Source organism: Saimiri boliviensis, chromosome 2 (genome assembly GCF_048565385.1).
Source record: "Saimiri boliviensis isolate mSaiBol1 chromosome 2, mSaiBol1.pri, whole genome shotgun sequence".
NCBI lineage: Eukaryota > Metazoa > Chordata > Mammalia > Primates > Cebidae > Saimiri > Saimiri boliviensis.
In genome coordinates, this window is record NC_133450.1 from 175001771 (window position 1) to 175014275 (window position 12505).

The 12505-nt window shown below is 38.4% G+C and overlaps 1 pseudogene; it reads right to left on the reverse strand.

Annotated features, from left to right (window-relative positions):
- LOC101039059 (low molecular weight phosphotyrosine protein phosphatase pseudogene) overlaps window positions 1-5636 on the reverse strand; it is a 31240-nt pseudogene extending 25604 nt beyond the window's left edge.
- Window positions 5637-12505: the final 6869 nt, after the last annotated feature.

The following is a 12505-nucleotide window of genomic DNA, read 5'->3' on the forward strand; positions in this document are numbered from 1 at the left end:
GTCGTGGTCTCTCATGGGGGGAAACGTTAGGGTAGGTAATCACGCAGACATGAGCAAGGGAGGAGAGACCTCCTCCAACCAGGAATGTCAGGTGACCATCAGATGATCGTCAGATGGTTATTAAATTCTCTAAAATAATAATAAATTACAGCTGGCAACAGAGAAGGACAATCTCCCAATTGATAGAAAACACCTGAAGCTGGTCAGCAGCTTCTCAGTAAGATCTCAGGCGTTGGACAAGCAGACTCAACCATGTGCACTAAGAGGCAAAATGGTACAGTTTAACTGGTATGTGGACTTCCTCAAGAAACACTTGACTCATAAGGGTATAAAATGTCTCAAATGAGCATGCACAGTTTCAGTAAAAACACACTATGCATGCAGTCCCTCACAAGTGCTGGCAGGCCACTGCACATGTGGACAGCCTGCCCCAAGGAAAAACTCACAAGAGGAGAGATGCAAAACCCCAGAAACCTGCCAACATATAAAACCCCAGGTCTAAGGCAAAATAAGGCACTTGGATTTCTCAAGTTCTCCACTTGGCCCTCTTACAAGTGTACTTTATTTCCTTTCATTCGTGCTCTAAAACTTTTAAACTTTTACTCCTCTTCAAAAACTTGCCTTGGTCATTCACTCTGCCTTATGCCCTTTGGATGAATTGTTTCCTTCAAGGAGGCAAGAATCAAGGTGCTGTGGACCCATACAGAGGAGTATGGCTTGAGCCCAGAAGGTTGAGGCTGCAGTGAGCCATGATCATGCCACTGCTCTCCAGCCTGGCAACAGAATGAGACTCTGTTAAAAAAAAAAAAAAGAAGAAGAAGACTTTTTGCAAAAGGCAAAATGATAATGAAACTAAAAATGCACATTGACTGAACTCCAACTGCTTCTTCTCTCAATTGAAACCACTTTTGCAAAAATTGTAACAGTGAGAAAATTATGGCAGTAGGGGTGATCTGATCAAGCCAAACCACAACTTGGCTTTAGCCTTCAAGCTGCCCTTAATTATTCCTAGACCTAGGCCAAGGTAACTCTGGGGACACTTAGTTTATAGTTTAAATGATAGTAGTCGTTCCCCAAAACTCAACCACCTCTGCAAGGCTGAAGGCTGATAAGAGGCCACCAGTCTAGGAGGATCGAGAAGCCTGAATTCTGCTAAGGTATAGATATAAACATTTTCCAGCCATTATTCTGGGTTGGGGCAGTGGGTCACAAAATATGCAACTTCTTCAATTACTCCTGCAGATAAGATCACTATTTTAGAACCTAAGATTGGGCTTTTGAGATGGCTTTTCAGGTTTTTTGTGTGTCTGACCACTGATGGCTCCACCTGGACCCACCAACCACTCCTGTGGCCCCACACAGAAGCAACTCAGCATGCATAAAGACTATTTCCCACACCACTATGATTGCTCCCCCCAACCAATCAGCAGCAAGCATTTATTGCCTAGACAGCCCCATTCCTCCCCTAAACCATCCATGAAAAACCCTAGCTTCCAAATTTCCAGGGAAGCAGATTTGAGCAATAAAATACATCTCCCATTTAGCCAGCTCCATGCATGTAAAACTCCTTTCTCTATTTGCTAGTCCCCTGCCTTGATAAATGATAAATCAGCTCTATCTGGGCATCAGGTAAGAAGAACCCACTGAGTCCTTACAATATTCTTCTTTCTACCCTTATCAGCCTAATTACACTGAATCTACTAACGTTTTCACTCAGTTATTTTTCCACTTTGAAGACAAAAAGAAAGTTAACAGGGGAAATGCCTTATGAAATTAGTCCCTCAGAATAAACCAGCTGGGCTTTCTTTAACCACCTTTATGCCTTAGTCAAAATCTAAGCTCAGAGGCAAAAGTGAAAGGATTTTTTATCCCAAAGGAAAACTCTCAGATATTTGCTGAAGCTATCCATGCTGAGTCTAGGTATAGAACATGCTTTGCCCTATTTATTCATGGGCACTACCCTTAACTCAGTAGTTTTTTTAAAAAGCTGGGTTTTTAAAACCCATGGGCACTACCCTGAACTCAGTAGTTCTTTTAAGATCTGGAAGACACGGATCTAGCTGAATTCGTTGCCAAAATATGCTATCTAGCATAAAGATTATTTTGAGAGAGTTCTTTTTGAGACTCTGAGAGAAATTTGTATCTACACAGGAGGTCTCCAATTATAAGCTTGTTTCTCTCTCTGCATCAGGAAAAAAAGGAGGACTGAATAACCACGCACTCTTAATCAATATAGGAGTTTAAACTGAGTAACAAACCTTACTTTTGTTGAAGGTGCTTTTTCAGGCTCTCTGCCATTAAGATCTACCTTTACCACCCTGCCTCCTCTAGGGCCTGAGGGTTATCACTTTGATATGCAAATGCCAGGGAGATTACTCACCAGAAGAATTAAGAAGGAAAAGAGCTATTTGGAAATTGAACAAATAAAAAAATCTTGGTTTTTTTTTTTCCTTCAGAAACAGCGAAAAGCGTTAGCCATCTTATAGATAATCCTAACTTGTTCCATGTGCCAGAAACACAATTTGCATTCAGAAATTCTTTTATAAACTGTTTTTGTATTATTGTACCTGGCACATGGCTACAATTTTCAAATCAAAACTGTGAAATCTGCTTCTGTCTGTATTTTGTGTATGTCTACATATGCATGTAATGTGTAATATTTTTCTACGTCCAGAGACTATCCTAAAATTAACTTGTAAAGAGCTACATTTAATTGTCTTAAAGAAAAAGCACTTATACAAATTAAGTATTTTTTAAACTTTCAGAAACATAGGACCTAACCCAAATGTTCTTCAGGTTCATATTGGTAAAAGAAAAAACTTCAGCCAAGTTAAATTTAAATTTAAAGGAGTTTAGTTGACCAATGAATGATTCACGAATCAGGAAGCCCCCAGAATTACAGCAGATTCAGAGAGTCTCCAGGGGTGCCTGGTGGTCAGAACAAATTTATAGACAAAAAAAAGGGAAGTGACATACAGAAATTAGAGTGAGGTGCAGAAACAGCTGAATTGGTTACAGGTTGGTATTTGCCTTATTTGAATACAGTTAGTGGTTGAAGAAAGGCTGATAGAATTGACCGAGACTCAGCTATTGTTACAGGCATACACTCCGAAATTAGTTTTTCAGTCTTGTCTCCCTATCAAGTTACTACGTTACAGCTTGTCCACAGGACTCAAATATAGAAGTACAGAGTCCTTCTCAGGCCATCTTTAGTTCTCTTTAACAGTGTGATATGGGATTAATGTTGAGTAAATAAAAATTGCTTTACATTTGTTGGATTAACTAAAGCAGGCATGTCTTCGGAGTTGTCAACATTAAATATAATATATACATGTATTTATTTCTTCCAAGGTTTACTAGGCAAATAAGTTTGTTATTTAACTAGATGTTTAAGGTTATGAAACTACGAGTTTTATCTAAGAGCAAAAGTGAAAATGCAGTAGCTAATTAAGTACAGCAGTAAAGGAAATATATATATTAAGTATAGCAGTAAAGGAAAAAAAAAACAAGTATTTCACTTTTTTTTTTTTTTTTGAGACAGAGTCTCACTCTGTCTCCCAGGCTGGAGTGCAGTGGCTAGATCTTGGTTCACTACAACCTCCGTCTCCTGGGTTCAAGTGATTCTCCTGCCTCAGTCCCCTGAGTAGCTAGGATTACAAGCACGTGCCACCACCCCTGGCTAATTTTTGTGTTTTTAGTAAGATGAGGTTTTACCATGTTGGTCAGGCTAGTCTCGAACTTCTGACTTCATGATCCACCCACCTGGGCCTCTCCAAGTGCTGGGATTACAGGCATGAGCCACCGAACCTGGCCTTAACTTTTTATTGGTTCTCGCTTTTGTGATGTTTGCCTAACATACATATGCTATTAAAATAGTTAACAAGAAAATATTAATAACTTGAGATGTTGACTAACTTTGTCTAATGTTTAATGAAATGTTCATAAATAATTCACTTGTAGTTAAGAACAACTGAATTAATGTAAGTAGAACAGAAATTATAAATGAAATTTTCAATAGTGATTATTTTTTCAATGAACTTTTCAATAGTAATTATATTTTAAATTTTGCCTCCATTTCTTTTGTTAAGAAGTTGACACTATTTATAGTATGGCTGCCAGAATTGACCAAGACTCAGCGATTGTTACAGGCACATACTCCTAAATTACAGGCACATACTCCTAAATAGTGTCAACTTCTTAACAAAAGAAATGGAGGCAAAATTAATATAAATGAGAGTTTATTTGGGCCAATTTGAGAACTGCAGTGTGGGAGACACACTTCCAAGTTGCTATGAATATAAACAATTAGCAGCAGTTACAAGTGGGTTTTAAAAAAGGAGGGGTAGTTCTTTAGTTGCAATGTAAACTGTTGATTGGCTATACGTTGCGTTTTGTTTTGATTTGTTTTGTTTTGTTTTGTTTTGTTTTGTTTTGTTTTTGTAATCATAAATTACAGGAGCCTGAAGATAATGGGTAAAGGTCACATCCCCTGGGCATAGATTTGGGGTGAAGTGTGACAAAAATCTCATACTCATGTCTCTCTGGACCTGATAAATTTTGCGTACTCTACATAGTTAGGGCTGTTCTGAGCTACTTTTCTTCCTTTTGGTTGAGTTTTTTCTTCTTCTGAAAGTATTGATGATCAACATTTTAGATGTAAGTTTGTCCCACATCCTGGGAAGACTTAATTTCAGTTAGTCTCATCCCACATTGGAGGACAAGAGGAGAGATAAAATGGCTTAAGAATGCAGTGAAGTCGGCCGGGCGCGGTGGCTCAAGCCTGTAATCCCAGCACTTTGGGAGGCCGAGGCAGGTGGATCACGAGGTCAAGAGATCGAGACCATCCTAGTCAACATGGTGAAACCCCGTCTCTACTAAATATACAAAAAATTAGCTGGGCATGGTGGCGCGTGCCTGTAATCCCAGTTACTCAGGAGGCTGAGGCAGGAGAATTGCCTGAACCCAGGAGGCGGAGGTTGCGGTGAGCCGAGATCGTGCCATTGCACTCCAGCCTGGGTAACAAGAGCGAAAGTCCGTCTCAAAAAAAAAAAAAAAAAAAGAATGCAGTGAAGTCTCCAGGCCATGATTGGCAGCACAGAAGGACAGGGCAATGGTATTTTAGGCCATCTGCTTACAAAGGAGACATGGCATCTTGGATCATTTCTAAGCATCTAGCTATCATTATTTTAGTTTTTTTATTGTTGATTTTAGACATCTAGAAATGCAAAGTAAAATCAATTTGAGAATAAAAGACATAGTGTAAATAAAGACAATTACTAACAAAATCCAGATCTAAAAAATATTTCTGACGGCAACCAATTAAATATTTTGTCTATTTCTTGTGCTAACCTAAGGAACAAGGTATAGAAGATCTCCAGTGATGAGTTGTCTACTCAGGCAAAACTGCCTTTTAAAAATAAAAATCATGAATCCATAAGTCAATGTATTTGAGCTTACCTCCACAAGTATTGGTTAACAGTACTGGATATGGTCACTTCCAAGGTGGTTGGAGGGAGTTTATTATTTGATGGAGTTTATTACTGTGTTTACCGTTTCCGGTAAACACAATCTCCACATTGGAGGCCATGGTATTTGATGTCTTCATCTCCTGGAAGCACACTGTATTGTTGGGACATACCTATCCAGACAGATGATGATAAATTTTGCATACCTCACATAGTTCAACCTGCTCTGAGCTACTTTTCTTTCTCAGTAGCTTCTCTTTGTTAACTTATGCCTATAGAGTTTTGCTGAGTTAAATTAGATAATGGACATTCATTAAATATTTAGATCATTTCCAAATAACATAAAATGCTGAAACATTAATTGCTTAACATAAGTTAATCTACTTTTGGCTTTTGTTACAAAGGAGCTAAATATATTTACATCTGTTAAAAAATATTTTAAAATGTACTATGAGAGAATATTTTCTACAGAAATTATAAAATGGTGTATTTTTAGATTTACCAATTTACGGAATGCCCCTGTAACGGTTCACAATTTCTTATTTTCTAGTTTTCACTAGAAATTAAAGTTACTAAGAGTTAACAATTTTCACCAATGTATACTAGTTAAAATGATAAAAAATAGGGACATAATTCTGTATGCAAAGAAAGGCATGTTTCTGGGAAGGAAAGCTGTAGGGTATAAGGATGTGCTTTTTTTTAAGGAAAGGAAAGAATAATTTTGTCTAGTTTGGAGGTTAAAAGTTGCTTCAGAATGAATGAAGGACACAATCTAAATGGATACAATAAGTTAGGAAGAGAGATGACATACACATAAAATAAATGACTTGTATGGACAAATTGGCTAGAATTGAATGTGTTGTAAGGTTTTAAAAATGAATCATGGCTGGACACAGTGGCTCACGCCTCTAATCCCAGCACTTTGGGAGGCCAAGGTGGGAGGATCACAAGGTCAAAAGATTGAGACCATCCTAACCAACATGGTGAAACCCCACCTCTACTAAAAAAAACAAAAATTAGCCAGGCATGGTGACATGCTTCTGTAGGCCCGGCTACTTGGGAGGCTAAGGCAGGAGAATCGCTTGAACCCAAGAGGCAGAGGTTGTCGTGAACCAAGGTCGCGCCACTGCACTCTAGCCTGGACCAAAGTGAAACTGTTTCGGTGGGTGGATCACGAGGTCAAGAGATCGAGACCATCCTGGTCAACATGGTGAAACCCCGTCTCTACTAAAAATACAAAAAATCATCTGGGCATGGTGGTGCGCACCTGTAATCCCAGCTACTCAGGAGGCTGAGGCAGGAGAATTGCCTGAACCCAGGAGGCAGAGGTTGCGGTGAGCCGAGATCGCACCATTGCACTCCAGCCTGGGTAACAAGAGCGAAACTCTGTCTCAAAAAAAAAAAAAAAAAAAAAAAAAAAAAAAAAAAAAAAAGTCTTAATATCGAAAGTAAACTCATGTAAAACTAGAATTTGTTCTCTGTGAAAATAACATTTTTCTTTTCTAAGAGTATTGCTCCAGTTTTTAAAAGTGATTCTGAGAAGTTTTTCTCTCCTTTGTAACTAATTGGCCTACAAAATGAAGATTTTGTGTTTTCTCAAAATAATTCTTTGTGCTTCATTTTGCCTTTTTTCTGTCTTTAAGAAAATTGAATCTTTTCGATAAAAGAGCTAGAGTTTTGTTTTGTTTTACAATTATTAAACTTCCTTTATTGCCTTTGAAATCTTTCAGTGGTTACTTTTTATGGCTTCACAGTGACTTGTGACATATTTAATCAAGTGTTTAAAACATTTGATATTTTTGCCAAATTTCCAAAACCAAATTCTAAACTTTTTTTTTAATCTCAAGCTAACTAGGATTTTCCAGATGGATTCCTGGAATATCTCAAAAGACTTTGCTTTCTTTATAAAAAGAGAGGTCAGGCACAATGGCTCAGGCCTGTAATTCTAGCACTTTGGGAGGCCAAGGTAGGCAGATCACTTGAGCCTGGGAGTTTGAGACCAACCTGAGCAACATAGGGAGACCCTTTTCAAAAAAATAAAAATTAGCCTGGCAGCCAGGCACAGTGGCTCATGCCAGTATTCCTAGCACTTTGGGAGGCCGAGGCGAGCAGATTGCATAAGGTCAGGAGTTCAAGACCAGCCTGGGCAACATGGTGAAACCCTGTCTCTACTAAAAATACAAAAACTTAGCCCAGCTTGGTGGTGTGTGCCTGTAGTCCCAGCTACTCTGGAGGCTGTGGCAGGAGGATTGCTTGAATCTGGGAGGCAGTGGTTCAGTGAGATAAGATTGCATCACTGCTGGCTGGGCGCGGTGGCTCAAGCCTGTAATCCCAGCACTTTGGGAGGCCGAGGCGGGTGGATCACGAGGACAAGAGATGGAGACCATCCTGGTCAACACGGTGAAACCCCGTCTCTACTAAAAATACAAAAAAGTAGCTGGGCATGGTGGCGCGTGCCTGTAATCCCAGCTACTCAGGAGGCTGAGGCAGGAGAATTGCCTGAACCCAGGAGGCGGAGGTTGCGGTGAGCCGAGATCGCGCCATTGCACTCCAGCCTGGGTAACAAGAGCGAAACTCCGTCTAAAAAAAAAAAAAAAAAGATTGCATCACTGCACTCCAGCCTGGGCAACAGAGTGAGAGTCCATCTAAAAAAAAAAATTAGCCTGACATGATGTCTCATGCCTGTAGTCCCAGCTACTTGGGAGGCTGAGGTGGGAGGATCACCTGAGCCTAAGGAAGTACGGGCTGCAGGGAGCCATAATTATGCTACTGTATTTCACCCTGGGTAAGAAAGTGAGACCTGAAAAAAAAATAAATAAAAAGGAAGGAAGGAGAAAAGGAGAGATGTTACACTAATTAGGCTGATCTGATATGTTGAATTGCATGGGAAGCACTGTCAAGGGTGATGTTTAACCTTCTTATAATTTTATGGATATATGTTATTAATGTAAGTTTTCCAGAAGTTCTATGAACTTCCATACTCTGATATGTTCTGATATGTTATGAGTCATAATTTTAGTCATCTTAAAGTGTTGTACTTCTCAGAAATAACAAATTACATTGTCAATTGCATTGTTAGAACACTCATCAGATCTTTAACCATGGCCATTTTTAAGTCCTTTATCACCCACAAACAGTTGTTTCACTCTGATACTTTCCTGAAAGTTATTCCAAATGCTTTGTTTTCAGGAAGATTTATGGAAAAAGACTGAAAAGTATAGGTTTCAGGTAACTTTAAGATCATAACATTGGACTGCATAAGAATTTCCAGGACTCTATTGGAAAAACTAAACTTTTAAAATTGCTAACCCAAGATCAAGTAAAAGAAAAATTAATTACATGGTGATATGATTTGGCTGTGTTCCCACACAAATCTCAAGTTGAATTATATCTCCCAGAATTCCCACATGTTGTGGGAGGGACCCAGGTGGAGGCTATTAAATCACAGGGGCTGGTCTTTTCCTTGCTATTCTCGTGAGAGTGAATAAGTCTCACGAGATCTGATGGGTTTATCAGGGGTTTCTGCTTTTGCTTCTTCCTCATTTCACAATCAAGTAAGAAGTGCTTTCACCTCCTGCCGTGATTCTGAGGCCTCCCCAGCCATGTGGAACTGTAAGTACAATTAAATTTCTTTTTCTTCCCAGTCTCCGGTATGTCTTGATCAGCAGCATGAAAATGGACTAATGCACATGGGATAAAATGTGTTGATAATAATGACAGTTTCATGACTTTTTGAAACACTGCTGTTTCTTTAACGTCTTGGTTTTCAGATTTAAGATGACTTTTTTCTTTTTTCCTTAAGCTATCTATAGCTTACAGAAATTTAGCAGATTATACCTTTTTCAACAGAAGAGAAGCATATACTTTTTCTCTCTTTTTCTGAATTCCCTCCAGAATTCAGAAACTATTCGCAAGTATTATTATTTCCAAGGCCCGTAATCCCAGCACTTTGGAGGGCCAAGGAGGTCTGATAACTTGAGGCCAGGAATTCAAGATCAGCATGATCAATATGGTGATGAAACCCCATCTCATTAAAATATATATATATATATATATATATATATATATATATATATATATATATATATAATTAGCCAGGCGTGGTGCATACCTGTAATCCCAGCTACTCAGGTGGCTGAAACATAAGAGTTGCTTGAACCATGGAGGTGAGGGCTGCAGTGATCTGGGATTGCACCACTGCACTCCAGCCTGGGTGACAGTGAGACTCCATCTCAAAAAAAAAAAAAAAAAAAAAAAAAAAAAGAATATATTCTTCCTACAATAGGACACAATTAGAAACACCACTTTTATTACCAAGGCTTTGACTAGAATGTCATATTTTAAAATATGCGTAAAATTTTATATGGCCATACAGTTTTTAGGAACTAAGTTTGACTTTAAGAAGCCAATAAAGCCCCTTGGAAAAAACCTGCCTGCTACCTTGCTCACAGGATTCCTGGCCTTAGGGATTGAGAGAAAGCTCAGTTATGCGAAGGCTTAGAACCCTTAAAGAGATTTTAAGAACCAAATGAAAAAGAGAATTCACCCAAATTTGTAGGTACTGAAGGTGAAGTGTGATGGCAATTTCTTGGCTTGCCTTTCTAGCTTGGAAAAACTTTTAAATTCTAATTTGAGACTCCTTAATAAAAGTCCCAGCAAAGTATACTTTGAAAAAGCTTACATAATGAATCATTATTCTTTGATTACTTACATAAGGTAAGTAATCAGGCAAAGTGTAACAGGACTAGGCCATTTTGCTGTGATTATTTTTGGAATGGGCATGACTGTAAAGAGAAAAATTATATACTAGTAGAAAACTATAGCTCACCCATTGTTAGATTCCAGCCTAGTTCATTGTCTTTGAGGTTTGTTATCTACTTGTAAACTGAACTGGATCCTGAATTCTCATTTCCTCCAATATCTGCCTATGACTTCGACTCAGCTGACTGCAAATTTGAGGGTTCCCATGACCTTTTCCTCACATTCAGTAATTTACTAGGATGATTGATGGAACTCAGGAAAACACTTATGATTGCCAGTTTAAAATGAAAAATGCAATTTAGGAATAGCTAAGTGAAAGGGATTCATGGGGCAAGGTACGGGGGTTCTTTCTTCCATGCCCTCTCCAGGTGTATCATCCTCCTAGAACCTCACTGTGTTCATCAACCCAGAAGCTCTCTGAACTGCAAAGTTTAGGGGTTTGTATGGAGGTTTTATTACATAGGTATGATTAGTTAAATTTCCAACCGCTGGTGCTTGAATATTATCTTTACTCCCTCCCTCCAACCCCCAGAAGTGAAAAGCGGTGCTAAAAGTTACAACCTTCTTTTTTTTTTTTTTTTTTTTTTTACAATTTTATCATTATTTTAATCAAGTAACTTAGCTGTTTGAAACAAGAAATCCTTAAGACAGTTTAATAGAGCAAAGTGAAGATTACTCTATTTGGATAACCTGTGAACAAAGTTCAGATTATGTGAATTTGAATTCCACTGGAAGTTTGGCACCAGACTAAACACTGGTCTAAGCTAAAATTTTTGGTGTTTTAGAAGCCCTGAACGTTTTCCCTCAGATAAAAAGTAGAAGCTTTAAAACAGAACCTCATTAGCTCGACACTACGTTGAATGTAACTTAGCTTGGGTCCCCAGTATCTCCTTTAGAATTCCAGTTAATGAAAGCAAACCGGCGGCAAAGAATTTGAAACCTAGGCAACAACGAGGTTGAAGGAAAAAAAACCTCTTTGGTGTGACAAAGCACATTCCCTCCAGGTGTATGGCTCCTGCTCCACTCGCACTAGAATCTATCAAAGGCAGCTGGAGGCCAATTCTTGCCTCTCCAGTAAGATTGCTAGGTTTCAATTCCTTAAAACAGCAAGCCAACAACCTTCTTATATTTGCTTTCAGATGACAACTCCCAAAGTGAATCTAGGGCCCTGCCATGAATCATCTCATTAGCATAAAAAAGACAATCATCACTAAGGAGATGCTAAGGGTCTTAGGAGCTCATTACCAGCAACTGCAGCAAGGACCAAATACATATTTGTATGAAATCATGATGCCCTACAGTAATATTTGATTTTCAAACTCTACACATATGACAGTTACTTAAAATTTGAATTATGTTTTAAAATGTAACAGTTATGCAGCTGAATTTTGGTACTTTTTCCCTTGGCTTTGTCTGGTATCTGAATCCACCATCATTTCCCTGCACAATATCTACCACTGGAGATCCAAATGGGAAAATACATTTAAAGAAAAAATCCAAGAAGCATCTCACAGTTTGCAGTTCCCTTGCATCCACACTCGTCATCATGGCATTATCTTCCCCAAAGTGAGTAACAGTGTATCACTAGCTAATTCCAATATTAGCACTAGCTGTCTGTGGATATCATTTAGAAAAGTTTTCTCTACTTGAAACTAAAACTTATTGCAGACTGTAAGTTCCTGAATGTTTTAAAACCTGACTAGAAGACAAACATTGTCAAAGGTAGGAGTGCAGCCAAGATGTCAGGTAATGCCTATAACAAATTAAAATCTGGTGATTGCTGCCAAGATATCCACAAAAGTATTAGAGGCACCTGCCGCTAAGAGACCATAAAGATGATTCTGGAGACCAGAGGCCTGTGGAAGTCAATAAAATAATGGTCAAATTGGACAAGATTTAAAAAAAAAAAAAAAAAAAAAAACGGATTTAGAAAGAAGCCAATTGTCATTTACGAAACAATTATCCGATAACACAAAGCTCAGTGCCCTCTCAGGCTGACATTCATGTACATATTAAATATTATATAACTGATAAGGCTTGGTGGATTATATTTGCCAAAGGCTGTTTGTATTTCAAAAAGGAATCAACTTTTGAGACAAAGGAATGCTTTAATTCATTCAACAAATATTTGCCAAGTACCAGCTTTAGGAATATGATGGTGTGTAAAAATTTTTTTGCTGCTATCATGGAGTTTAAAGGATAGAGGTAAGGTCAGTATTAACCTAGCAACATTAAATTTTGTGAAATTGTAGACTGAGATAAGTGCTCAAGAAAAAAAA